This window comes from Condylostylus longicornis, unplaced genomic scaffold (genome assembly GCF_029603195.1).
Source record: "Condylostylus longicornis isolate FDR11 unplaced genomic scaffold, ASM2960319v2 ptg000084l, whole genome shotgun sequence".
Taxonomy (NCBI): Eukaryota; Metazoa; Arthropoda; class Insecta; order Diptera; family Dolichopodidae; genus Condylostylus; species Condylostylus longicornis.
The window spans coordinates 3,744,205-3,770,584 of record NW_026578052.1 but is presented as its reverse complement, the minus strand read 5'-3'; positions in this window follow the sequence as shown (position 1 = coordinate 3,770,584).

The window sequence follows — 26,380 nt, the reverse complement described above, 5'->3', positions numbered from 1 at the left end:
AAACGTACCTAATCGTACAATTTAAAATGAATATTTATTTCGGATTTTTATTTGAAAATTAGAAAAAAAAAATTACCGAAAAGGACCACTTTCTTCTTTTACAATTGTATTTTTGTTTTTTTTTTTAACATAATAGTTTTTGTTTTTTTTTATTCTTCTCCTTGTTACAAAATGGAATTAAAAAGCAAAATTATATTTAATCTATATTTATACAAAGTTTTGTTTCGGATTAAAATAACTTTTAATAGAGCCATTTTAATAAAAAAAAAATTTACTGTTGCCATATTGTTAAATTTTTTATTTGCAGGGGACGTAGGGTGCGGAAAAGTGTAGGTAATAAATGTGAAATCGTTTAAATTTGTGAAAATTTTACATTTTATTTTTAATAATTTTTTAAAAACCAAATATCAACTACCATACAAACTAGCATGGCACGGCAGATTGAAAAAATCATAGTATTGACAAATCGTTATCATGTAATTAGAAAGAAAAAGGAAGATGGTGAAAAAATTATTAAGTTCCATTAGAGTTTGGGAGATACAAAATTTACTTATATAAATTTTTTTTAAACAAACGAGACGAGTCACAGTCCAGATTGCTGTTATATTACCTAGAAACAAACATAATTTAAATTTCTAGAAAGTACAGACCTAAGTTCGCTCCTAATTTGAAGTTTAAACCAACTAGAATTAGAATTGGCATATCATAATCCGTATTGTGATGGCGAATATTGAAAAACCCTAGAAACCTATTATTCGAAATTAATTATTCGAATTTGGAATATATACGTTTAATATAAATTTAAATTTTAATTAATCGATAAAAGAACATTATACTGCAAATTTTTTCTTATTACATAAAAATATCGTAATTTTTATCGTAATTTTAAAATATGTACTTACAAATTAAACTTATATCGTAAAATGTTCTTGGTTTTGTAAATATACTTTTAGGGACTCTTTTATATTGATTTTTGTTTAATGTTTCGTTTAATTTTTGTTAAGGAAAATATTCGATTTTGCACGACACACATACGACTATTGCATTATGGTTTTAAAATTTGTGAATTATAAAAGTAAAATTTTAATGTAAAGAAAAAATAAATAAAATTTTTGGAATAATATGAATAGTAATTGACAGTAATAGAAACATACACCCTACATTCGATAATTGAACAATGGAAAATATTTGATTTACAGCTTTTGCTTATTCAATTTTCTCTTATTTTGAAATGATTTTATTGATGCGCCATCTATAACTGCAATATTATTATAGTAAATATTCAATCTAATTAATGGTACCTGGCAATACTGAATTTCGATTTACGTTTATTTTTTTTATTTTGTATGCCTATTGTTATTTACCTTTAACAGTTCCAAAAAATTTGTTCTTTTTTTACCAAAAAGTTTTCTTCGAAAACTTCAAGAATTGGAACAAATTTACAAGTTATTTTTTTTTTGTTCTATTATTTTACTTTTTATGTTTTGTTCCTTATTTAAAACTTTATCAAATTGTTATTTCAACAAGAATATTATAAAATGGGGGGAAAAAAAATTAATAAATTGAAACAATTTACAAAAATAAAAAGTTGTTAAAAATGTTTTTTTTTTGTTCTATTTGCTTTTTTCTTGTTCAAGTGGAGTCTAATTTTTTCGAGAATACCATTAACTAAATAAAGTGGAGAATTAAAAAGTTTTTCACAATAATTTTTGTTTCGCTATATTGTTGGACATTTTGTCCTAGCAGACATTTAAAAAAGAATGTAATTTAAATGTTCTGTTTGTTTTTTTTTTTTTTAACAAGTTATAAGAATTTTTGGTTTTGTTACCATATTTGACGTGATTTTTTGTATAAGTAGCAAATTGCTACTAAATTTAGTTAATTTAATTTTTATTTTATTTTTAAATGATTTTTGGGTGTAATTTTTAGTGATAAATTTTAAAAAATTGTTGTTGTTTTAAGAGTGATGAATGTAAAAAAAGTTTCAATTGATAACAAATTATATTATAAAAATGTTAGTGAGAAAATAATATTAAATTAATTTCGCTGCATAAGATTTTGAAAATTTTAAAGCGAATAATAAAATGTAATAATCTAAATATGAAAAACAAGAGTTTTTATTGGAAAGTCTCTAGCAATACAATTGAACACGCAAGGCTTTAAACTGCTATGTACCTATTAATAAAAATAAATAAATCTGTCAATAAGACAGGAGATATCAAATTTACAAATTTTTGCTTTACAATTCTCCTTCAATTAATCAACTGCAGATTAAGATTATTCTATTGAATATAATAACTAGACTCATATAACAGTTTTAATGGAAAAAGAAAGAATACTTTTAAAATTTTTAGAAGCGATCTTCTGTTTACATTATTCGCTTAAATTGTTGAGATAGGAACAAATACATTTCATTGCAGAGAATATGCTTCCCGATGTTATCCATTTTTGGTGTATCTAGAACTTCAGCTTCTGAACAAACAGGTGCACGGATAAATTCCCGCCTAATCAAATTGAAATCAATGTAAGATGAATAATTAAAAACTTTCAAATTATACTCTTAAAAATAAAATTTGTAAAATAAAATAAAATTTTATTTACATTTTGACACTTTGTTATGTCAAATTTGATTATGTCACCAAAATCGATATTATTTTAAGTCGTATTTTAAGATACATATTCTGAAATGCAAAATCAATTCTGAAATGTAAATTCTATGATAGGGTACCGATCGCATTCCATGTGATATGATGACATTAACTATTGCATATCGGGTAGACAAGCATAAGTGAAATATTTTTATAGAGACCAAGCCACCGCCACAGGCAGGCAAGCCTGGCCCTCACGGCGGAAGAAGGCAGACCGCAGAAAGGCAGCGGCTGCACAAAGTTAGCCGAAGATCCCCTCCGCGCCAACCAATCGGCAACTTCGCTGCCCGCATGGCCACTATGGCCCGGCACCCAAATGAGCGTCACTCTGTTCTCCGATGCCAATTCCATAAGTGCAGCAAGGCAGCCCCAGACCAGCTTGGATGTAACCTGAGCTGAACGAAGCAGTGCAGCCCTGCTGTCCGAGAACACATAGATGGTGCGGTTTCTATACCCCCTTTCTAAATTAATTCTCAGGCAGATCCCTATTGTATGTATTTCGGCCTGGAACACTGTGCAATACGGGCCAAGGGTTGCATATACACGCGTGTCCGGTCCGGACACCGTATACGCCCGAACCCACACCCGACTCCGTTTTGAAACTGTCCGCATACCACACGGTCGAACCCGACCTAAGTACCGGGCCAACCCGATCCCACATCCATCGATCGGGAAACAGAGCCTTGTACCTGTGGTCGAAGTTGTGCCGCGGCAGACAGCTATCCGACATGGTTATTTTTAGAATCGGATCGCTCTCAATGAAGTCTCTGTGAGTTCTGTGGGCCAACCGGCGCATTGCCCCGGTCACTCCCAGGCAGGCCAGTCTCTGTAACTTTTCAAGCTTGGCCCGCACACCCGCCTGCTGAGCCATGGTGACGATGGGCGTAGCAAGGGCCGTATATAGCCACAGTGCTATTCTGGGACTAATTCCCCAGGTCCCCCCGATGAAGCTCCTACACGTCCACAAGGCCGCCGTAGCTCTCCCGATAACCCTATCTATATGGGTATTCCAAGAGAGACGATCATCCAGGGTTACCCCCAGATACTTCACCTCCTTAGAGTAACTAATACGTTCACCAAACAGAATTGGGCTCGTTAATCTATCCCTGCTTCTGCGTCTGGTGAAGGCGACCAAAGTGCTCTTGCTTGGATTTATATTTAACTCAACGCCTTTGCACCACCTTTCCACAACACGTAAATTTTGCTGTAGAAGATCAGAAATAGTGCTCTCAAATCTTCCCCGCATGACGAAGGCCACATCGTCGGCGTATCCCCAAACACGTACCCCGGAGCCCCTGAGAGCAGCGATTAGATCATCCACTACAATAGACCACAGGAGGGGCGAAAGAACCCCGCCCTGCGGACATCCTTTTGCAGCGGAGATGAAGAGTATATCGTCAGCTATGGTGGACTTAATAATCCTATCCTGTAGCATCCGATTAACCCATCTGCAAGTCGTCGCATCAATCCCTCGTTTGTGCAACGACTCATAGATGACATGATATGGGTTGTTGTCGAAAGCTCCCTCTATATCAAGGAAGCAGCCAACTGCCACCTCCCGCACCTCCAGTGAGCTTTCAAGGACCCCCACCAGACTCTGCAGAGCGAGTACAGTAGACCTTCCCGACTGATAGGCGTACTGAGATTCATGCAAGGGATTGCTTCCCAGTGCATTGTCCCGTATAAATCTGTCAATCACTTTTTCCATTGTTTTCAATAGAAAAGAAGTAAGGCTGATTGGACGGAAAGACCTTGGGTGGTTGCTTGGTCACTTACCCACCTTCGGAATATACGTCACTTTAACCACCCTCCATGCCTGAGGGATGTAATCCTACGCGATATGTTGGAAACCCCCCTAAAAAAATGCAGGATGTATCCCGTCATCACCTGGAGATTTGAAGGGTCTGAAAGGTAAAACAGCCCATCTTATCCTGCCCATCGTGAAGACTAGACGGGATCGTCGCCAGTCATCCCTCCTGGGCCAGGATGCCCTCGGTTCAATGTCCGCATTTTAGTAATTCTGAAGAATCTCCGAGTCAGGAAAGTGCGTTGACGCCATAAGCTCCAACGTCTGCTTTCCGTTCTCGGTCATGGAGCCATCAAGCCGTTCCATTAGGCCCAACCCGCTAGCATACTTTTTGGAAAGCACCCTGAGAAGACGCGCACTGCTGGAGAGTTCATCAATGCCCTTGCAGAACGCCCTCCACGAGATTCTCTTCGCTTTCCTAATTTCTTTATTGTATTTTGTGAGTGAGTCTTTATACTCTTCCCACGAACCCGACGCCTTGGCCTTATTGAATAGCTTTCTGGTCTTTAGTCTAAGCCTTGAAAGCTCTTCATTCCACCACGGGCACTTCCTATTGCTCCGCCTCGGCTTAGCGCGGCAGTTCCCATGGTAGGCATTAGTAATAGCCGCCGTCAGAGCCTCGCTCGCCAGTTCGATATCCATCACCGTTCTGACAGAAGCAGGAACGGATCCAAACCCATCCATGAGGAGCGTTTCGAATTGACTCCAATCTGTGGATTGGGGTACCCGATACATTTCTTCTGCCAGGCCCCCGGAGACCATGATATCAAACTTAACCTGCCTATGATCGGACATGGATGTCGCATTTGAGACATTCCATCCACCACCCTACTGCCGATAAATTCAGTGCAAAGGGTGATGTCAAGGACCTCTTCCCTAATTGCATTTATGAACGTCGGCCTATTGCCCTAATTCATAACCATTAATTTATTGTTATAGATAAATTCAAGTAGGCACTGACCTCTTTTGTTTATATTACTGCTTCCCCAGACGGTGTGGTGGGCATTGGCATCACTTCCTATTATAAGTTGGAAGTTCCTCCTTCCACAAAAGTCCACTAGATCCTTCAGTTGCTCGTTCGGGTGGGCACAATCTTCCGGGAGGTAGAATGAGCACGCAGTGAACTCTGTCCAGCCCCCGGAAGACTTCACCTTCACCAACGCAGCTACCTGAAGCTTAGAACTGAACCTTAGAACAGTAATCTGGAATGGGAAAATACGTTAGCCTTTTACTAAACAAAACGCAAGCCCTAGGCCTGCCCCCAATTGTATTATCATACAATAGCTCACCTGTTAGGCCCTTAGTCTGATCATTCACTATGTAAGGCTCTTGGATAAGGGCGATATCAAGGTGATCCTTCATAAATCTATGAGCTAGAACATCAGTAGATACCCTAGCATGCTGTAAATTTATTTGGATGGACCTCACAGCCATATCATTTCCTCCGGCTCTTGTCTATGGGCTTTGGAGCCTTGCTTCCCATTGCCGCCTTTTTACACATCTTGGTGGGCGCCTGCCCTCAACAAAACTCGAAAATGACTTCTTATCGGGATGCAGTAGCACAGGTCAAGGTGGTCATCACTCATAGACTGCATCCAGAGGAAAGGCTATCCTAAGTTCAGATGGGGAAAATCAAAGTAGTCATCATGGATGAAATGGATAAAGTTGTGGACTCTCATCCACAATTAACTGCAGCGTTGCAAAGGAACGGATGGATATCCGTAACATGCAACAATCAAAACACCAGGGAGTGGATAACCAGTGTCTGCAACAGCAAATACCGAAGCAGTTCCGGGCTTCCCAATGGGCTTGTGCCCTTTTGGTTCACCCGGGACGCTTGTATTTGGCGTGCTGGTCGATGGTCCTTCTGTTTCCCTTGCCGCCATTTTCGGAGCGACTTCAGAGTTTCCAATGAGTTTTGGCTCTTTTGGTTGACCAGAAGTGCTCGTCGTTGTCGCGGTGGGCATTGGCTTGATTTTTAATATTTTAATATTTTTAAAATTTTATTTTTGATGATTTTGATGATTTTTAATATTTTTCCCTCTTCTGGGGATGGTCGGCCACAACCCCCGATCTGCAGGCCCTCAGCTTTTCTAGCCTTTCCTTCTCATATCTGCACCATGCACCAGAGGAATATTGTTTTCTTCCCCTGATGTCCAACCTTTTCAGGTCCTCCTCAGTTTGTTGAATAATAGGTCCAAGAGGATCCTGATTATCCGTCTCCATCGGAGGCGCTGCTTTTTCCTCTACTGGCGTGAGACGGCATATGCTGTTTCACCTTGACTTGGGACGGCTGTCGTCAGCTGACGTATAGATATAGGGCTGAAACTCACAAAGTAAGAGGCTCGCCGCGAGACATGACCACGATCAAAGTAAAAGGCTCGCCGCGAGACATAACCACGTAACTTTGATCGTTTCAATCACCCCTTTATCCTCCGCCATTACCGGGGCCCACCACTAGAAGGTGACAGTCCGGTTTTGATGATTTGAACTGATTTTCTCCAAAGTTAGAGTTCACTTTGAAAATCAGACGATTTGATCAAATTTTAGGACTTATCAGGTCTCGGGAACTGGACCTTTAATTTTTTGAAATGAATAGAGAAATATTCAGCTAATTTTCTTGAAATTTAATATTTAAATGCAAGGTGTTAAAAAAGTGAACTTACAATATAAATTTTCGGGAATATAAGATTACTTATTCACTGATCACATCAGATATTTTTTTTATTATTGTCGCCGACATATTAGAAATTGATTTCCGATTTCGAAATAAAATTTTTCATGTTTTCTATTAAAACTTTTCCAATGTCCAAAGGATAAAATTTTAAAACATTTTCATATCATGAGCTTCACAATTAAAAGTACAATGCACTAACAAATTTGTTTTTTTTATTAAACAAATTAATGTTCGATTCTTGTCAATTCATTTTAATATTTTTCTCTTTTTAATGGTTGTTATTTTCATTCGTTTTCCCTGTTTTTGATTTTTATCTTAAAAAAAAAAGCTCTTCTGAATGTTTACAATTTCTTTTTTATCATATACAAAAAATATAGCCTGGTTAGAGCTGTTGTTTATGCCATTGTTGCATTGTCATATTTACAAGGCAAATTTTTAACCAGAGGTTGTCTTTATTTTTGTTTTTTAAGTTTATCTTTATCATACATTTTCTTACACAATTTACTATTTTTATAGCCTTATTGGACATTTGACAAGGATATTAAAGATGAAAAAAAGGAAAATACATGAAAAGTACAAAAACTAAAAAAAAATTTCGAAAAAAATTGAGAATAACAACGTAAATCAAACCGGTTCAGTCTTGTGTATATATGGTTGTTTAACAATGAATCCTTTCTCTAGGATGTGTCGTGTTCTTCTTATGAAATCTCACTTTATCTCTCTTTCTCACTCTCTATTTCTCTGTCTCTGTGTTCCCTTTATATTTAAACAAAATGGTGTCTAATACCCATCAGGGATATATTGTATATGTGCTTGAAGAATTGCATCGCAACAACAAAAATATCTTTGGCTAGGGAATAATAAATTATTGTGTTCGCTTGCCAAATTTACTTAAATATCTTTTTTTCTATATATACATTTATATTAAACTTTTAAATATTCTTGTTATCTTTATATTTTTTCTATTTCTTTTTTGGATATTTGAATTGATAGTAAACTATTTTTTTTTGTATAATATGCAATTAGAGTCAATATTAGAATTGACTGAATGCGTCCACTGAACCAAAAAAGCCTTATATGTGTGCATAAATAAAAAGAAATCCATAGTATGGTCATATAGGTTAAAATCAGCTTCACGACGAGCTAAGGATATCATGTAAATCAGACTTGAATAATTTTTTATTTTTTTGTATGTATATAGATATATGGAAATTTTAGATAGAGATGGGACTGATCATGTGTGTTTTTGTAGTAATTAAATTGATTTAATGATCCACAAATACGATTGGTAAATGTTTTAATTCAGCCGATCGATGCTAATTAATAACCCATTGAACTGGGAAAAGTAGTAGAGCTAACATTTCTCCTAAAATGAAAATTTTATCAAGTTCGGAAAAAGTTTTTTGATTGAACTTGATTAAGGCGAATTTAAGACAAAATTAAGGCGAATTTAAAGCAAATTTCAAGAAAATTATCCATGACAATTAAATTTGCTTGAAAGAAAATTAAAATTGAATCAAATATAGACAAAATTGACAAAAAAATTGGAGAAAGCTTTGCGGAAGTGATTTTGTTCGGTCTTAAAAAAATGTATAGCAATGTTTGTGTAGTAATTTTACACGAAATTTTTTTGCAGTGTAACCGGTTCTTATATCAATATAGAGATGAATAGTAAATAACAATGATAGCCGTAGCGGAGTATAAGATCAACAGATTATATTATGAAGAGCATAAAACGTTGAAGTTCCTGTTTTGCACATGTGATATCTTTGAAACAGAAATAGTTCGATATGTAAGAACTAAATAGTTCGCTATATCGGAATTTTTTAGAGACTTAGGTATACCTTAATGTGGATATACATATTGAGTCCTATATAAATCGAGATGGTGACAATATCCCTAGGGGGTTGTAGATTAAGGCTGCATAGCAACAATCTGTTTAAAAATCTATACCTTAAACGAAGATTACTACTAATGCATAGACCAAGTGACATCTTTGTTAAATAACATGTTACTGAGATCATCTCTAATTTTTATTGTACGAAAAAAAAAAATTAGTCCATCAGATTCGAAAGCAAAATTTCGAATTATTTTTTTTTGTCCTTTTTTTTCTTTTAAGTTCTTTTGCATATGTCCTCTTAAATATATAAAACTTTTGACTTTCAGATTTCATAGAAGAAGTACAGAGAATGAGAGACCAAGAAAGTGCTACTTTGCATGTACACATACGTAATATGTATAGATATACGATTTTAAATAAATGATCTAGGTTTAGGTTTAGTGTCACATACAATTCGTTAAACTCTTTTTTCCAATACGGTAAAGGATAACATATTTTTTTTCTTTTTACTTTTAATTTATTTTAATATAAAAATTAAGCAAAATTTGCCAATTTAAACATGTGTGCTTATTCTTATAAAATAAAATCTATAACATTGAATACAGATGTGCTATGATGTACAAGAGAATGTGTTAAAGAAAATTTGCAAAAAGTTTAAAAAATTGCAATATTCACGTTAGAAACTTATTGAACCGTATAAAGATTTATGGATGAAATAAAGCATATAGAGTAGCTTTGGAGTCAGTTAAACAGAAAAATAATTTTGTTACTGTTAAAATTTCTACTTTCCCGTTGCAGAAATCAAATAAAATTATCGGGTTGAGAACTCTCTTTTGGGCAGCATTTGTCTATAGTATGTCTATGATTTTTTATTAACAATGGCTATGAATATAATGTTGTCTGTATTTGATGAAATAATGAATATTGCCTTGGGTAGTAGGGCAGCGTTCGGGGTTCTCAGGTTTTACTTAGTTGAGTTAAGTGAAAAATATATTTGATTGGAAATATTGAAAATTGAAAAACGCATAGTTAAGTGTTACTCGTATAGAGTCAAATTGCAAAAGTTATTAAGAACTTAGAGCATCGTTGAACAGCAACATTCAACAAAATTTCAGATTTGAAACTTAAAATTCAATTACCATTACACCATTTGTCCGAAGGTCAATGAATTGAGGTCTATGCAAGGCATAATTTTGATCAAAAAAAGTAAAACATTCCTGAAACTATTTTATTGGAACGCTATTTTGGAATCCCAAAAAGCAGTGTTGAACTCAAAAATTGTCCACAAAATATTTCTTATATGTCTTACATGTCTTATAGCGGTGCTTATAAATATTTTCCGAATTTTTCACGTAATGTAAGAAGCTCCTTTAACGAAACAGTACGTCGATTTGGAGTGTCTTTTGGAATATTCAAAGCGAAATGCTGGTTTGAAAGCACAGGTATTTTCAGAGATATTTCATAAAATATTTTTGAAAACTTTAAATGCATGTAATTTAAAAGAGTACATAGATAGATATTAAAATTATAGGTGAGTGTTAATTAAATTTTACCCAGCCATAATTTCATTTACATACTAATTTTCCACCTATATAACATAATATGGACTATAAATCAACAAGAATTCATTTGTAAATTTGTTCATTTCATCTTTGCTCGACCACATATTTTCTACATCAGCTGTTGTAGATATTATAATATTAAAATTTTTTCAAAAAAGAAGTAATTTTTCTACCGTTCTCATGAATATATTCAATACGTACAAATTGTGAGTACATTTATCGCCCATAATGTTGAATTAGAATATTAAAATCAACTTACCATCTCATGGGATAATTCTCTGCCATGTTCTTGAACTCTATTTGAAATGTAAGGGTTTGCACTGACGTCTTTAGATTTTGGTTCATATAAAATTGACGCAACTCAAGAGTTACTTCTGGTGGTTAGTTATGAAGTAAGTCTAATATAATATTGTTTTCGGATTGAGTAAGAATTTGGTGGCAGCAGTCATACTCGAACTTTTTTCCACTAAATTTATTTGACAATGTATACCTTAAGAATAATTTATACAAATTTTGGTGAAAATGATGCGTGCCATTTGTAATAGAACAGAACCTTATGTTGATGCTCACAACTTTCTTGTAACTGTGAAGTTATGGCTGCATAAATATTGTAAAACATATTTAATCTTATTTTGAAATTGTTCGAAAATACTTTGAAGACATGCTTTTACAAGAAAGGAATATAGGATAAATAATAATTTGCTATACAAAGAGAAGAGCAGCTAGAGGATGGTAACACTTTCGTGGATATTTTCACATATGAGTTATGTGCTATAAATTATAAATTTTATACGTAACACATTTTATCTTTATAAATTTTAAAAATTTGTTCAAATTTAATGAATATGTTAGTGAAATTGTGCAAATGTATAGGTGTATGTGTGAGAATTTATCAATTGGATTGTTCAGAAAATGCAATTTCTACACATACTCTTGTATATTAACTATAACTTGTATAACATAGTTTGATGTATAGTAATTCAAGAAGCTTTTAGATGCTGAACGAGTGAATATAAAATAATTTTGATGTCCTTTTCATATTTTGTTTTTTTTTTTTTTGTTTTTGTGGAAATATTTCTCTTTCTGATGATTAATTGTTGTGTCAAAATGTTACTTTCATGCCTCTTGCCTATATATATATACATAGATATACTTTTGTATGTAGTTTTAATGAATTTAAGCCTTTTATGTCAAAAAATATTAGGTATACATATTTTACTGGTTTAAAATTATGGTATGATTGTAAAATGGTACAAATTTCTGTATCCTTTTCAAAATTTTTTGTAGTGTTGTATTTGTGCCGGTATGTTAAAATAAATTTGAAAAAATAATATTATATGATGAATATAAGAGATACAACGTGTTGTAAAAGTTTATCATACATGTTTGATATGAAATACAACAATTTAAAAGTTTGATAAATTCGAATTCGAATTTATATTGTATCCGAGGTATAGTTTTCATTAGTGTTAATTGATTTCGATTAAGATGGAATTACAAAAAATTTGAGTCTTTATTGGAATAGTTTTCATTTTCAATAGTGGATTGTTTTTCATTTTATGGAACTTTTTCATGTTAATTAAAGAATATATAAATATATATCGCCCTGTGAGATGAAAAATGGTATTTTATTCAAGACAATTTCTTTTCAATTCCAGAAAATGATAATTAAGTTGCGCGTTGTTTACGAAATAAAAGATATGATAGGATTGATTCGTTTAAGCTTAAAATTTGGTATGATTTTGTTTTCGAACATGTTTGAAAAGTAATTTAAAAAGTGTGAAAAAGGTTTTATTGACTAAAATATTATGGAAGTCAATAAAGCATTTTTGATTATAGTCTTACAATGCGTTACCACTCCGTTATATGAAATTTTTACGTTACGACTATAGGTTTTTGTTTATTCAAATTTAAAATGCATTTCAGTACACTTTGTACTTAATAAATTAAAATTTTTGCTGTGGTTTCATTTTTTTGCAAAATTTTCAAATATATGAGTGTTATATGTACATTTGAGTATGTGAATATGTTTAGGTATTTATTACTTATTATACGTAAAAATGTGGTCAAGGAATAATTACCCTTTTTTCACTTTATATGTAGGCATATACGTTAGAGTTGCTATAATATGTGAAAATTTCTTGTGAATATTTCTATACTCTTTATTCTTCCTGTCTTTTTATGATTCACACACGATTAAGAGTTGAAAAACAATAACAAAAAAAAAAAAGTAGAAGAAGAACAAAACACAAGCAATAAATTAAAAATATGAGGGAGGGAAAAAGTTAAAATGGTATTTTACAAGTGGTTAAATTAGTCCTTGTAAATTATTCAAAAAGTATAATATTTTTGCATATTAAGAGGTGAAATGAAACGTCATAAATTAAAAAAAAAAATACCCTTATTTTACAAAATAGAAATTGTATTTTACATTTACCTCTTACTAAGAGTAGATAGAGTAGAGTTTTGATTATGTGAAAATGTTAAAAATATTGAAATTTTTTAATCGAAATTCATTCGATATTCTATAGGTTTATTAAGAGCTATTTAGAATCTACATATACTTTTTATGTACAATATACGTTACTTACATAATATGTGCATTTTAATTTAGATAAAAAATGAAAATTGAATTTCTTCAAAATGAATATTTCATAGTTGGTTAATTTTTACTAAGTTTTATAACAATATAACAATATAAGCCCCATTAGGATATGCATGAACAATATTTCAAGTACAGTATATAGGTACTTAGCTAGAATTGTGCAAAAATAATTTATAGGTGAAATTTGATTTGATAGAAAACTACTTACAAATTTTAATTGTAAAATTATGACATTACCTAATGTGTACTTAACGTATACAGTAGAGTAATTATAACTCTTATAAATTTTATGGATATACTATTTCAAACTGAAAGTTAATTAAGTTGTGGCATTTTTCGTCAAACAGAAAATTATTGTTATATCTAATTGAATTTATAGCAAAAAATATAAAATAGTCGCTAATTTAGAATTTATTCCTTCTAATTTAATTATTAGAATAAATAGTCTCCTAAGCATATAATCTACATTTTTAAACTATTCAGTAACGCTAACACCATGAAATTATCCAATATATTTCGAATTCCGGGATGGCTCTGTATTATAAACTAGTTACGGTTAATTATAAAGAGGTTCTCCAACAATAATTATTCACAACAATTGATTTCTGCGACTTGAAAAATATTACTCCTTACTTGAAGGGAAGAGGTGAACAGAACTGATCTTGTTTACAAGGAGAATGATCGATGAAAGCGATGAAAGCGATGATCGAGCCTCGCCTCTTTAATTGCGCGCCCTGCTTAGGCGTGATAATGCTTAGGTCAGTAAGCTGCTGTGGAAGTAAAGTATAGAAAAACGACTAACGAGGGCCACGAGTAAGTTATTCGCCTGTAAGAGGGTTAGTCGCCTGTAAGTTGATCGATTGGTTGCAGGTGTGTGATATTAAACTATTTTGACGTAAGGCGCATTGGTTTTGTTGCCAGCCGGGCTACAGGACAGGGAGCAGAATAAAAAGAAGATGCGTACAATGAGTAGCAGATGTGGAGGACTGGTTCATTGTGCAACGCATCTACTTTGGATTTGAAGGTAATTTTTACCCTGGATATGGTGAACGAGCAGTTGAAGACAGTGGCTGACAGTAGTGCTTTGAAAATTCAAGAAATAGGTATGCTAAAGAGGAGGTTATTATACACAGAGTAGAATTATTAGAGAATACAGGGTGTATGCTTGGGACTACATGTGCCATTTATTGACTGAGAGGTTGTTCACGGGATTGAGATTCCACAGAAATGAATGGAGTATATATTTATGTAGATGGCTCTAGGACAACAGAAGGTACGGGGCGGGAGTCCCTGTAAGGAATCGAGGATGGAACTGGCGATTGGGTTTCCGATGGCTGTGCTATGTTTCGCAACTATAGCGGTGAGGAAATGTGGTCTGGCTATCTCTGTGGATAGTAGGGCAGCATTCGGGGCTCTCTGATTCTACTCAGTTAAGTCAGTTTTTGTGGGTCGGTGGGGGGTCATCGAGGACGATGTTCGAAATGTGCGTTGGGTTCCCGGTCGCAGTAGGATACAGAGAAATTAGATATCAGACGACTTTCCAAGGGTTGACGGTCTTACAATTGCGGATTTTCGAAGGTTTCTATATGGATTCTCTTTAAGAATGTTATCGAAAATCAGCCTTAAAAAAATAAACAACAAATAAAAAATTTTCGGTTTTATATTAAGATGAAGTGAATTTGCATCTCAACTTTTTTGTAAAATCAAAATGGCTTCAATATATCATACTAAAATAGAAGTAATATCAGAAATTAAGAAATCTCTTAGAAACTAATTAATGTTTGGAACTAATTTCTTGGAATTTAATATTTGAGTTCTAATTGTTAACGATTAACTGGAAAATTTGGTAAGGAAAATTGTGTTACGGTGGAAACGAACCTGTACTAAGTACGAAATCTCATTTTTCTCTAGGTACCTTAAGTTAAGCCTACTTTCTACCTCTGATAGATATGGAAATAAATATTTAAAGGAAATTTTCACAATCTTATGCAACACTTTAACAATTCGGTCGGTTATGTACTGTTATATCCAATTTTTAAATACTAAATTTAATAAATTGCATTCAAAATAAATTTGAGAACTATTTTATAAAAACCAATAAAGGTGAACACATTTTCACTTACGTATAATAGTTACTTTTTAATATTTTTATAGATTTCTTTTAATTGTACAAACAAAGTATGTATACACTTAAAATCTTTAAATTAACCTAAATTTTTTAATTGTGCATTAGAACACATATGAATTTCAAAATACTAAAAAGCTTAAAATATGTGGTTTTAAAACAATATTTTGTATTTGAACACATTAAGGTCTTGTGGTATACAAAACTCCGAATTGAAAAATGGTTTTAATGGTTTTCTTTATTTATTTAAAAAAAAAGAAAAATGAATTTGTGTTTACTTATGTGCCTTTCTTTAAATTAAATATTTTTATTACATTCAAAAAATATTTTAAAATTCCAAAAAAAATTAGAAAATTTTTAAAGTGTTCATTTAATTTAGAAAAAAAGGAAATAAACATTTTGAGTAGCTAGATTCATAAAGTCTAATTTTATTTTCAATTTGGGAAAAACGAATAAAAAAAAATATTAAAAATAAAAAAATAATATTTTTGTATCATAAAAATTCTTGAAAATCTAATGAAATACAAAATAATTGCAATAAAAATATAAGGATAATTACAAAAAAAAAAAGGGAAAAAAAAGGAAATATTATTGAAAAAGTTCCAAAATTCAAAAATAAAGTTGTTTTCTTCTTTTATACACTTAGAAATTAAAAAAAGAAAATTGTGATTTGAGTAACAAAATAACAAAAATGTTTGTAAACATTTTTTGAATAGAAAATGTTTTTCTTTATTTTGCAGAGAAAAGGTAGGGGTTGGTTATTTTTCATGTTCAATGAAAAAAAAAAATAAAGTCCCATTCAAATTTTATTATAAAAATAAATTTAAGAAAAAATTGGAATATTTGTAAAGTTGGTAATGCCTACTTTTGGGTATTAGTGCAGTTATTTTTAAATGCGGCGCGGCAATTGGATATTACACTTGGAATATCGAATTCAAACGCGGTTACCGTACGAAAAATTCGGGTAATTTTATATAAAATGGCTGAACCTATAAAATTTTGATAATCACCTGCGTCGCCTTGTTAATTTAGGCTCCAAATACTTTTTAAGCTATTTTTGCTTCTGATTATCTTGTAATATTGCACCCAACATCGGGCGCCAATTAAAATCGGTCATCATTTACCACTGTATTTTTTTTAAATATTTAACATTGTAAATCAAATCATAATAATTCCGAGATGCAGTATGTGTACTAAGCATGTTATATTGAATGTGACGATGTGCCTTGTTTCCTGTGTGTCTGTAAGCAATTTTACGAATTGATGTTTTTACTTCCAAAAGAAGTACCAAATTCTTAATACCCTGATTTAATATGACCAATATTCATTCAGATATAAAAACATTATTTTAGTATATATGGTCAGTTTGTTATTATAAAATTTTAAAAGCATATGCAAGTGAATGACTAGCTTTCTTTACAAAATATTATAAGTATTCAATTCAATTCAAAATGAAAGAAAAAAATAAAATAAAATAAATTTTATTAAAAACAATTTCAATAAATGTCTGGTATAAAATGATTGCAATTTCTTAATTTCAGTATGAAATGTAAAATTATTATAATAGTTAAGAAATTCTTATACATAGTATAATCATAAAGTTATACTTTTATAAAAGTTTATTTTAAGAGATTTTATTTCAATATTATATTGAAATGTGAATGGTGTCCATTTACATATTAATAAAATTTATGAAAGAAAGTTGTCTTTTCATATGAGAAGTTTTAAAGAAATAATTATTATTATTAAAAAATAATTCTATTGGAATATTTGGAAACAGAATTAAAATGACTAAAATAAGTGGTACGAGAAGTGTACTATCGAATTCATTGCTTTTACTATAATGAAGAACTCCATACAACACCCAGATATCAATATTTTAGTTAGTGTGGTTTATTGTGATACACAATGCAATAATGAAATGTGTGTCGAGTTCACTTCCAATACATCGAAATTTTCCATGACAATAGAATGCTTGTTAAGGATTACATTTTTCGCGCAGTTGTTTTTATCGTGGATCAGCGCAACAAAATTTTGGACATCCAGTGATATAATTTTCATTAGTATAAAGAGGAGACTCTGTAGACGAGGAATCGGCCAGGCTGGTTTATTAGGGAGTTTGATCTTTTCTATAGTTTATGGCTAAACAAGATCATTATAAATGCATATAATAGAGCCGATCTTAATACATTCGCGAGTAAACTGATAGGACACTTTCGACTAAAAAGGGTTAATTTACGATTGTTCGATCCAGGGCCTTTTTTTGTCATGGACTGCAAGAACTATCAGCGGTTTTCTTGGTGTTTTGTTTTGAAATCTTTTAAAGAAGTTTTTGAATATCAGTTTATCAAGTGGGTTTTCGTTTTAGAGTCGGTGGCGTAATTATAAGAGTATTGAATTTGGAGCATTATTTAAAATGGAATCGATCTTCATAAATTCTGGGTTTAGTCAACTAAAGTCTATAATCGCTATTCGTAGAAATTTAATATGAAATAAAAATCATTATTAATATTAAAATTTTCAATTAAAATTAAAAAATATTTTTTTTTCTGTTAGAAATTTTTTTGTATATAAAAACCAAAATGTTCCTACATATCGAGTCATTCAGTTTTTAAAGCAGACATTTGAAATTTTTTTAACAGATTACTTATTGCTGCTTTGAACAAACAAAAAAAAAAACTCATAATTTCACTCATACTCTCTTCTAAAATTTTAAAAAATTTATTTTCATTATCAAATAATGTTAAAATTACAATAATTTTCTCTTCGTTCTCCCCAAAATGATAAGAAAGAAGCAAAAAAATAAAAAATATTTCTCAGACGAACAATATTCGTCCAAATTTACGAATATTCGAGTGCTTTATAATGCAAAATATTTTGAATAAAAGAAATCCTCAGTATCCTCTCTAATAAAAGCAAATAATCTCATTTCTTATAATATTTTATTATTTTTCATTTTCTATTTTAAAGTGGTATAAAATATGGTAATTGATGCTTTAGTCCAACATTTCATATTAGCACTCATTGTTAAAATATCAACAACTCTTTACCGAATCTTCCCTTTCAATTGCAATATTTTTTTTTTTTAAAATAAAAATTTATTTATTTTATTTTTTCTGTAAATAAAAAATAAAAAAAAATATGAGAAAATAAAAAAAAAAATCAAAGTTGGTTCTATATAGAAAAACCAATCTTTCATTTTCCAACTAAAAATAAAGAATTAGATGGGGAGAATAAGGAATAAGATTTTCATTCTTAATTCATCATTATAATGAAATTGAATTGTTAGTTAAGTCTACTTTTTTATATTGTGTGTGTGTCTGTGTGGTTAACAAACGATGGTTTGCAATCCAAAATGATGAGATGTACGCATTAACATTCTTTGTATCCCCTTGCATATTTGGCAATATTCAAAACGGCAAACAACGAAAAAATATCCTAATTTTCCTTTTAGTTTGCATTCGAAACTTGAGGATTTTTTGTGAACACTTCTATTTGTATATGTAAATATATTTTGAAAATAAGAAGATAAACCATCATTAATTCAAATTGAAAGGATTTTTGCGTTTCTATTATATCAAAAAAAAAATAGTGTTTCAAAAAATAGCATAGTAAGCCATATCCTTTACACCCTTCAACAACAGAAATCCAAAATAAAATAACATTGTGTATATTTTTCATTTCCACTTCGCTCGTCCTCATCTTTATACTCGTATTTACTACAAGAGGGTAATGTTAACCCTCTTTCAAATTTACTTAATATTTCTTCTTGAATCTAAGATTTTATACAAAAAATATTTTAAAGGTTTCTTTTAGTGTATATAGGAAGATTTACATTTGGTTTAGAAAGAGTTTTACATGTAAAATGAAATGTAAAGTGGGTGCATCCGATTTCTATTTTCACATTTTCTTTTTTGTCTTTTTGAAGAAAATAGAAAATGATTTTCTTAAGACTTCCATCTTATGCTTCTTTTTAATGTAATCTGTGTTAGAAATTGCTTGTATATACGCTGTATTTACATTTTTTCTTTCTTGACTAGTAAAAGTTACTATACAACATAATATTTGTGTATATTAGAGAGAAAGAAAAGGAAAAAAGACGAGCGGGCAAATAATAAGGGGATAATCACCTTAAAAGATTTCTCAATATTTTCTTTATTTTTCGATTGTATGTAAATAAGAATGTTTTAGAAGACAGTTTTTCGTTTCGAATTCTTGAAATTTTCAAGAAACCCTCAGACGAAATTGTTTTGAATAGGATAAACATATATATGTAAGTAGGTATGTATATTGGAATAATATTTCTTTTAATATGTTGATTCTTTTAATGTTCTCTAATGTTATACGCTAGAAAGTGAAATTTTCAATGTTTAATATTTTTAAAACAGAACAACATGACAAGTATGTTTTAAACACTCTGATACTTGAGTAATAAACGTATAAGTCACGGATACTGACTCGAAAATATAATTGAATGAAATATAAATGGAAGCATGATAGTGATATTTTTGAAATTAATTTTGCTTCTGCAAGTAAAGATTGTTTTACTTGCATACCTGTATTCTGGTTGACTATTCTTGGCTCGGGTCCTAGTTTTAGCTGCAAGCCGGGGTCTCTTCAGTGTTAATAAATTGGGTGATGTGGGGTTAAGCAGAGATTTTGAACAAACCCATTTTAGTATTCGAAATTCCAACTTAGTATTCTATATTGTTCATTTTTAACTTTGCAAGTGTTAATGCCTTAAAAGGGGGTATTGTGAAAATCAAATTTTTGCTTCATAATATAATAATTGACAAACTTTAAAAAAATATTTTATATTATTAGTTTCTCTTACTTTCACCGTTATTCCATCTGTCTACAAAATTTCTGTTCGATTCAAGACAGAGCGATGAAAATCTTTCTTTATTTTTCTTAATTTAAAATTTTCAAAATATTTCGGCCCCTTGCATTAAAACAAAGGTTTACCAGTACTGACAGTTTACTCAATGACATTTTAAAAAAAATGAAATAAATAAAAAAAGAAAAATGTAAATTTGAATTTCAAAGGAATGTGCTTTTCATTGTTAGCTATGCTTTTATTTTTTTAAGTTTTCGAAGGAAAAATATTATTTGTGTGACCATAAACAATTCACGTAACAAAATCATTATCCTTGTGAGAGAGAAAAAATGCGAGTATAAAAAACAAAATAACAGAAAGAAAAATGGAAAACTTCAAGTGATCTACAATAGAACAAGTTCATAGTAAGATAAAGACATTTATTTTAAGATTTTGTTTCTTTTTTGACAAGTGGTTTGAGTATTTGAGATTTATTTTACTTTACTTTGATCCAATATCAATATGGATATTGTATTAAAAATTGTAGTGTACTTGCATAAGTATATTAAGTTTGTATGTACAATTATGTACAGTTATTATACAGATATTTCTATATATGTAATTACAATATTAAATTGATTTAAGATGGTGTAATAACGAAGGGAGGAGGTTTGTTTTTGGATGAAGGATGCATTTTACTTTTAATATAAATTTTTGTATTTACTTTTAGATTTTTTTTTGAATAAATAAAAACTTCCTAAGTAAGGGTAATAATCGTAAGATTATTGTTATTTTTCATATGTAAATATTAAGGTACCAATAAAATTAATTATTTTAATTAGATTTATTAATTTTTATTTTTAACTCATTGCCCTCTATATGAATGTGCAGAGGTACCTGGCATAATAAAAGTCATTTCCGTCTATCTAACATAGGATAGCCGGATACAACCTTAGGTTAGGTTAGGTTGCACGGCTCTCCGAGAGGTACACTTTGGCCACCGAGGCCCGTTGTAGTGCCATCGGATCTTCCCCCTCTCATTAGAACCAGCCCGAATTCCTCAGAAACCGGCAAAGATACCCAGCATTTACATTCGCTAAGTCCGTAGCCCGCCCAAAAAAGTGGGACCCAAGAAACATCTACCTGGAGTTCGCCAACGCCGGACACGAACACAGCAAGTGGATCGCCGTTTCCTCCTCCTCCTCCTCCTCCTCCTCCTCCTCCTCCTCCTCTTCACAGCAGCTCCTACAGAGATCGTTTGCGGAGCGACCCATCTACCCGGCATGATCGCCAATCCTACAGTGTCCAGTTAAAACCCTTATCGCCGCGCCAATATCCTCCCACCGGAGAGATATCAGATCCGTTGTGCGACGCAAGTCTAGCTTTGACCACAACTTCTGTTTCGCGTTGTTCCATTTGCCCATGTGAGATTGGTACGTTCCACCGTAGCAGTAGTTTGTAAGTGCTTAGAGGCACGGTTAAAGCGCAATAGTTGCTTTCTTTACTCTCTCTATGATGTTCGAGTTCCAGTTCAGCTTTGAATCCAAACCAGCCCTAGGAATCCAGCCTCCCTGCTAAAGGATAGGCGGACTCCGCCATGTTTTACCTAGAATCTTATATCTCCTACTGAAAATGACTAGCTCCGCCTTTTAAAGGTTAATAGATAGCCCACGGCTGGCCGCCCAGTTCGAAAGGAGGTTAAGAGCCCTCTGTATCAACCCATTTAGGGCGTGGAGGTGTTTCCCAGATACGGCCACTGCCCAGTCATCTGCGTAGGCGACCACCTTATACCTCTCACCCTCCAGGAGTACCAGTAAACAATTGATTTCCAGGTTCCAGAGAAGAGGAGAAAGTACATTCCTTGGCCCTTCCAACAGAGCGCAGAAAGCATGACCTGCCAAAGCTGGCACTGATGGATTAGCCTAGGAGCATATTTTCTATCAGTGCAATCAGGGAGCCATGAATTGACGGGAGCGTCCGACAGAGCTCAAGTGATCGACCGCGACTTGACATTATTGAAAGTGCCTTCAATATCCAGGAAGGCAGCCAGCGTGTATTCCCCGCAGTTAAGGGACCTTTCAATGTAGTGTATCAAGTAGTGTAGGGCCGTTTCCGTTGACCTACCCTTCCGATACGCATGTTGTGCCTGAGACACCCACCTCGAGTTGAGGTCGCTACTTATGTATGCGTCTATCAATTTCTTCAATATTTTTTAGTAGAAACGATGTTAGACCGATTGGTCTAAAATTCTTTGGGCAGTTGTAAGAGCTTCATCAAGTTTTAGGAATGAAGACGACCCTGGAAACATTCCACTTCTTCGTGTAAAAGGTTTTTACGCTCCAACATGTGAAAATCTCTGGTCACGCGTATACTTATGGTCTTCTGTCCCACCTTAACATCTTTCGTCAATATCCATAACGAGGTCGAGCCATTCACGCTGGTAACAGCCCTACCACTATCGCATCATGCGAAATGTTATCAAAAGTTACTTGGTATCTTAGAATGTGTTTGGCATCAATTCTTCATACTTAAACGTTCTCCTTAGAATACTCAACACTCATCTGTCGATGTAAAGCGGTTTCCGTAGGTCTGCCTGTTCGGTATACGGATGACGTTGATTACTAAGTAATTCCTTTAGTGAAACTGTTGTTCTAGTTTGATTATCTACCACTTTTTCCATCGCTGTTAATAAAAGTGATGCGCGGATGATTGGTCTGAATGAAATGCCAGAAAAATTATTTGAATATCAAATCAATAATTTAAAAAAGCAAATAATTTATAAAATATAGAATTTTATTAAATGAAATTTTGAATATACACGTACACATATATGTATGTAAATATTATAATTAAAAAGTTAAATAAATTCCGATCTCAAATGGTTAATTGAAGCATAAAAATTTTCTAGACAATATAATTGGCCAAATTCAAATTATGAAACCAAAAGTAAAAAATTTTTATACACGTTATACCAATTGTATATACCATACACCTATAAATTTTATGTTAAATAAATATTGGAAAAAAAAAATAAATAAATAAAACATCAACTTTCAATTTAAATAAATAAAATATATTTGTATTAATAAATAAATCCATAAATCATTCACATATAATAAAATATGTAAATTTTATTTACATAAATGAAAAATAGCACCTAAAAGTATGCATTTCATATTATGCAAATTGTTGCAATTTTTTTTGTTTTCTATTTTTAGAATATTTTATTTAATTTTACAAAAATATAAAGAGATTTTTCTATACTAACACACACGTATACTAAAAATCTGTCAATTTATAAGCCCTAGATATGAAATTTATGTTCGTAAAACTCTTAAATTTGTTTTTATACAGTAAATCCTTTAACAGGATAATTTCAATTTATTTTTTTTTTCGTCTTTATTGATTTCATACTACTACTGGACAATTGTTATTCATTGTTCAAAAATTTATCTTTTGAAAATATTCAATTCACATATTTACATGGAAGACTTGCAAAAGTTAGAAGAAGAAAAAAAAAATAACAAGAATGGAAAACTAAGGGGTAAAAAATTGTTTTATGGCTATTCTAAGTCAGATCGAATTGAATTTATGGACTTTTAAATTCACCTTATGGAAAATTATTTTATTGTCGTTTTCAAATATTTTTATTCTATGTCTTTTTGTTTCAATTACTGAAAAAATTTAATTTTTGTTTTTATTTTTGGAAATTTTTTTGCCAAATCATAAGATAAATCTTATTATACGAAGAAAAAAAAGTTGATAGAAGAGATTTTCGTAACCAATGGCAAATAGTATTTAAAAAGAAAAAAATTAAAAATAATGTCTTTATACCTGTCAACTTGTAGTCATGCTTAAACAATCTAAATTTCCTCACTTTTGTACGAACGGAAGACAAATTTTGGACATTGAGGCGGACCAAATAAGGCGTCCATTTACCTTTAGCACCAAGTTGACTCAAATCAAAATAAAACGGAAAAGCTATTCTGGAATTAATTCGGAAGCTTAGCGTGCTATTGTAAGATAACCGGAATCATAGGCATAAAGATATAGGTAACAGAAATATGCCTGAGAGAAAATTTAGCAGAGTTATATAAAAATTGCATTAAATTTACCTCCAAGTTGTTGTGCAGCTGCAGTCGCTCACTTTTATGTTGTTGCCATCAATAAAATATAAAGATTGTTGTTTTGCAAGCTTTTTATGTATATTATGTCTTCTATATATAGGGTAAATTTTGTGTGTTGCTTAAAAGGAGGTCGTTGTGAATTTTTAAATAGCTATCATCAAACTTTTTTTTCCAGAAATGGATATAAATCAGTTTCGTATGCTGTTATCAAATTCTTCACATTTCGTATGCTGTTATCGAATTCTTCACAGGACAAATCGGGTAAATACGATTACCCCTTGCGTAAAACATAATCTATCCTACTATTCGTCTTTTGCCTTATATGCCTAAGATAATCAAAAGGAAAAGCGTTCTACTGCCGATATCAATGTGCGGAAATCTGAAATCAGTTTAAGTTATTAATCAAATTTACTTTTAATCTACGAAAGTACTGAAAAATAGCAGATTTTTTATTAATTTAGAAAAAATCTCAGTTTTTTCGATTGAATCATAGAAATATTTTCTATATTTATAATTTAGGATTGAGATGTCGGCATGGAATTTCAATGAAGGAATGAAGATGTGAAAAAATATTTACTGTTTTTTTTGTATTAGATTGGGTACCTACCTATACTGACCATATGTTCACATACCAACTATTAAAAATAATGTGCATAGCCATTGTATGCACTATTACTTAACTCATATACATTTGTATATTATATTATATACATATGGATGAATTTATGTATATATACGTACATATGAATTTTCTATACACACAAGTAAATAATTTTTTTTCAATGTAATATTTTTATCTTTTGACAAGGACAATTGGATTTTCACAGCTCAAAATCATAGATAATAAATTTTCAATCCTCTTCTACAATAATATTGGAAGACAAGAAAAAAAAAGGATGAAAATTAATTTTAAATAAATTTCGTTTTATTGGTAATAAATTTTATATAAATTTTTTTATATACATACACACATACGTACATAAATTGAGTATATAAAAATAAATAAGTATAAGAGGATTTCTTACATAAATTTGACTTTAAAATGTTAATTAAAGATTTCTGAATACAAAAAAAAATGTAAATTTGATCTCATGTTTTTTTTTAAAAAGAATTTTATTTTTAATATTTTATTTAATTTACATAAAACAATTCTTAAAATATTATTCTCATTTCTCAGAATCAGAATATTATTTTCCGTGTTATTGGTTATTTAATTTTAAAAAATTGTATTTTATAATTTATGCGAAATTATAAGAAAGAAATGAAAATCTAATTTGAATTGTGCTTGAATAAATTAATTAAAAATTAAATTGGATTAATCGAATTTTATTATTAAATTTTAAAATTTCTGTATTATTGATTAATATAACGTAAGAGTGCTCAATTGATATTCCAACTTGATATTTTGGTTCCTTAAATCAAATGTCAATATTGCCGAAAACATACGAACTATCTGCTGTAAATCAAAAATAGCATTATTGGAAAAGTGGAGATTTCTTGGGTCATTTTTGTTTTTGCGGACTACGGATCTGGCAAAAGTAAATGACAGGGCCTCACCCGGTTTCTGAAAAGCTCGGGCTGGTTCTCGTGATGGCGGGCGATTTTATGGATCCGGCGGTATCTTACTGGCCCATGTGTACCTTGCGGTAGCCGCGTCGACCTAACTTAAACTTACCAATTATCGGGGCAATTTACAAATACATTTTATCCGAATCTAGCGGAAGAAAATAACGTAACTTGGTAGATAATCTGAGCTTTTGTTCGAGTACTGAATATAATGTAGTTATATTCAGTTTTGGCTACTCATGAGTAGTTTGAACACGTAAGTGGAATACAAATGTTATGTATACGTTTCCGAGATACAATATCAGTTACACAATTAATTTTGTACAATATATTGTTTAATCTGTTTCCAACAGATTTTCTAGAATTCTAAGATAAGCATCTAAGACTAATAAGGCAAAATTATATTTAGATAAGTAATTCCAAATTGAAATTCTTGTATTCCGATCGTTTTTTATTCACTTCTTCTTCTTCTTCTTCCTCTAGCGCTACATCCCGTGGTGATCCTTACAATTTACCTCGATTCCAATCTATTTTCTGCCTTTCTTTTCTATTCTCGAACTCCTAGTATTTGTTAATCACTTTTTTATTCACTAATAAACTTATTATT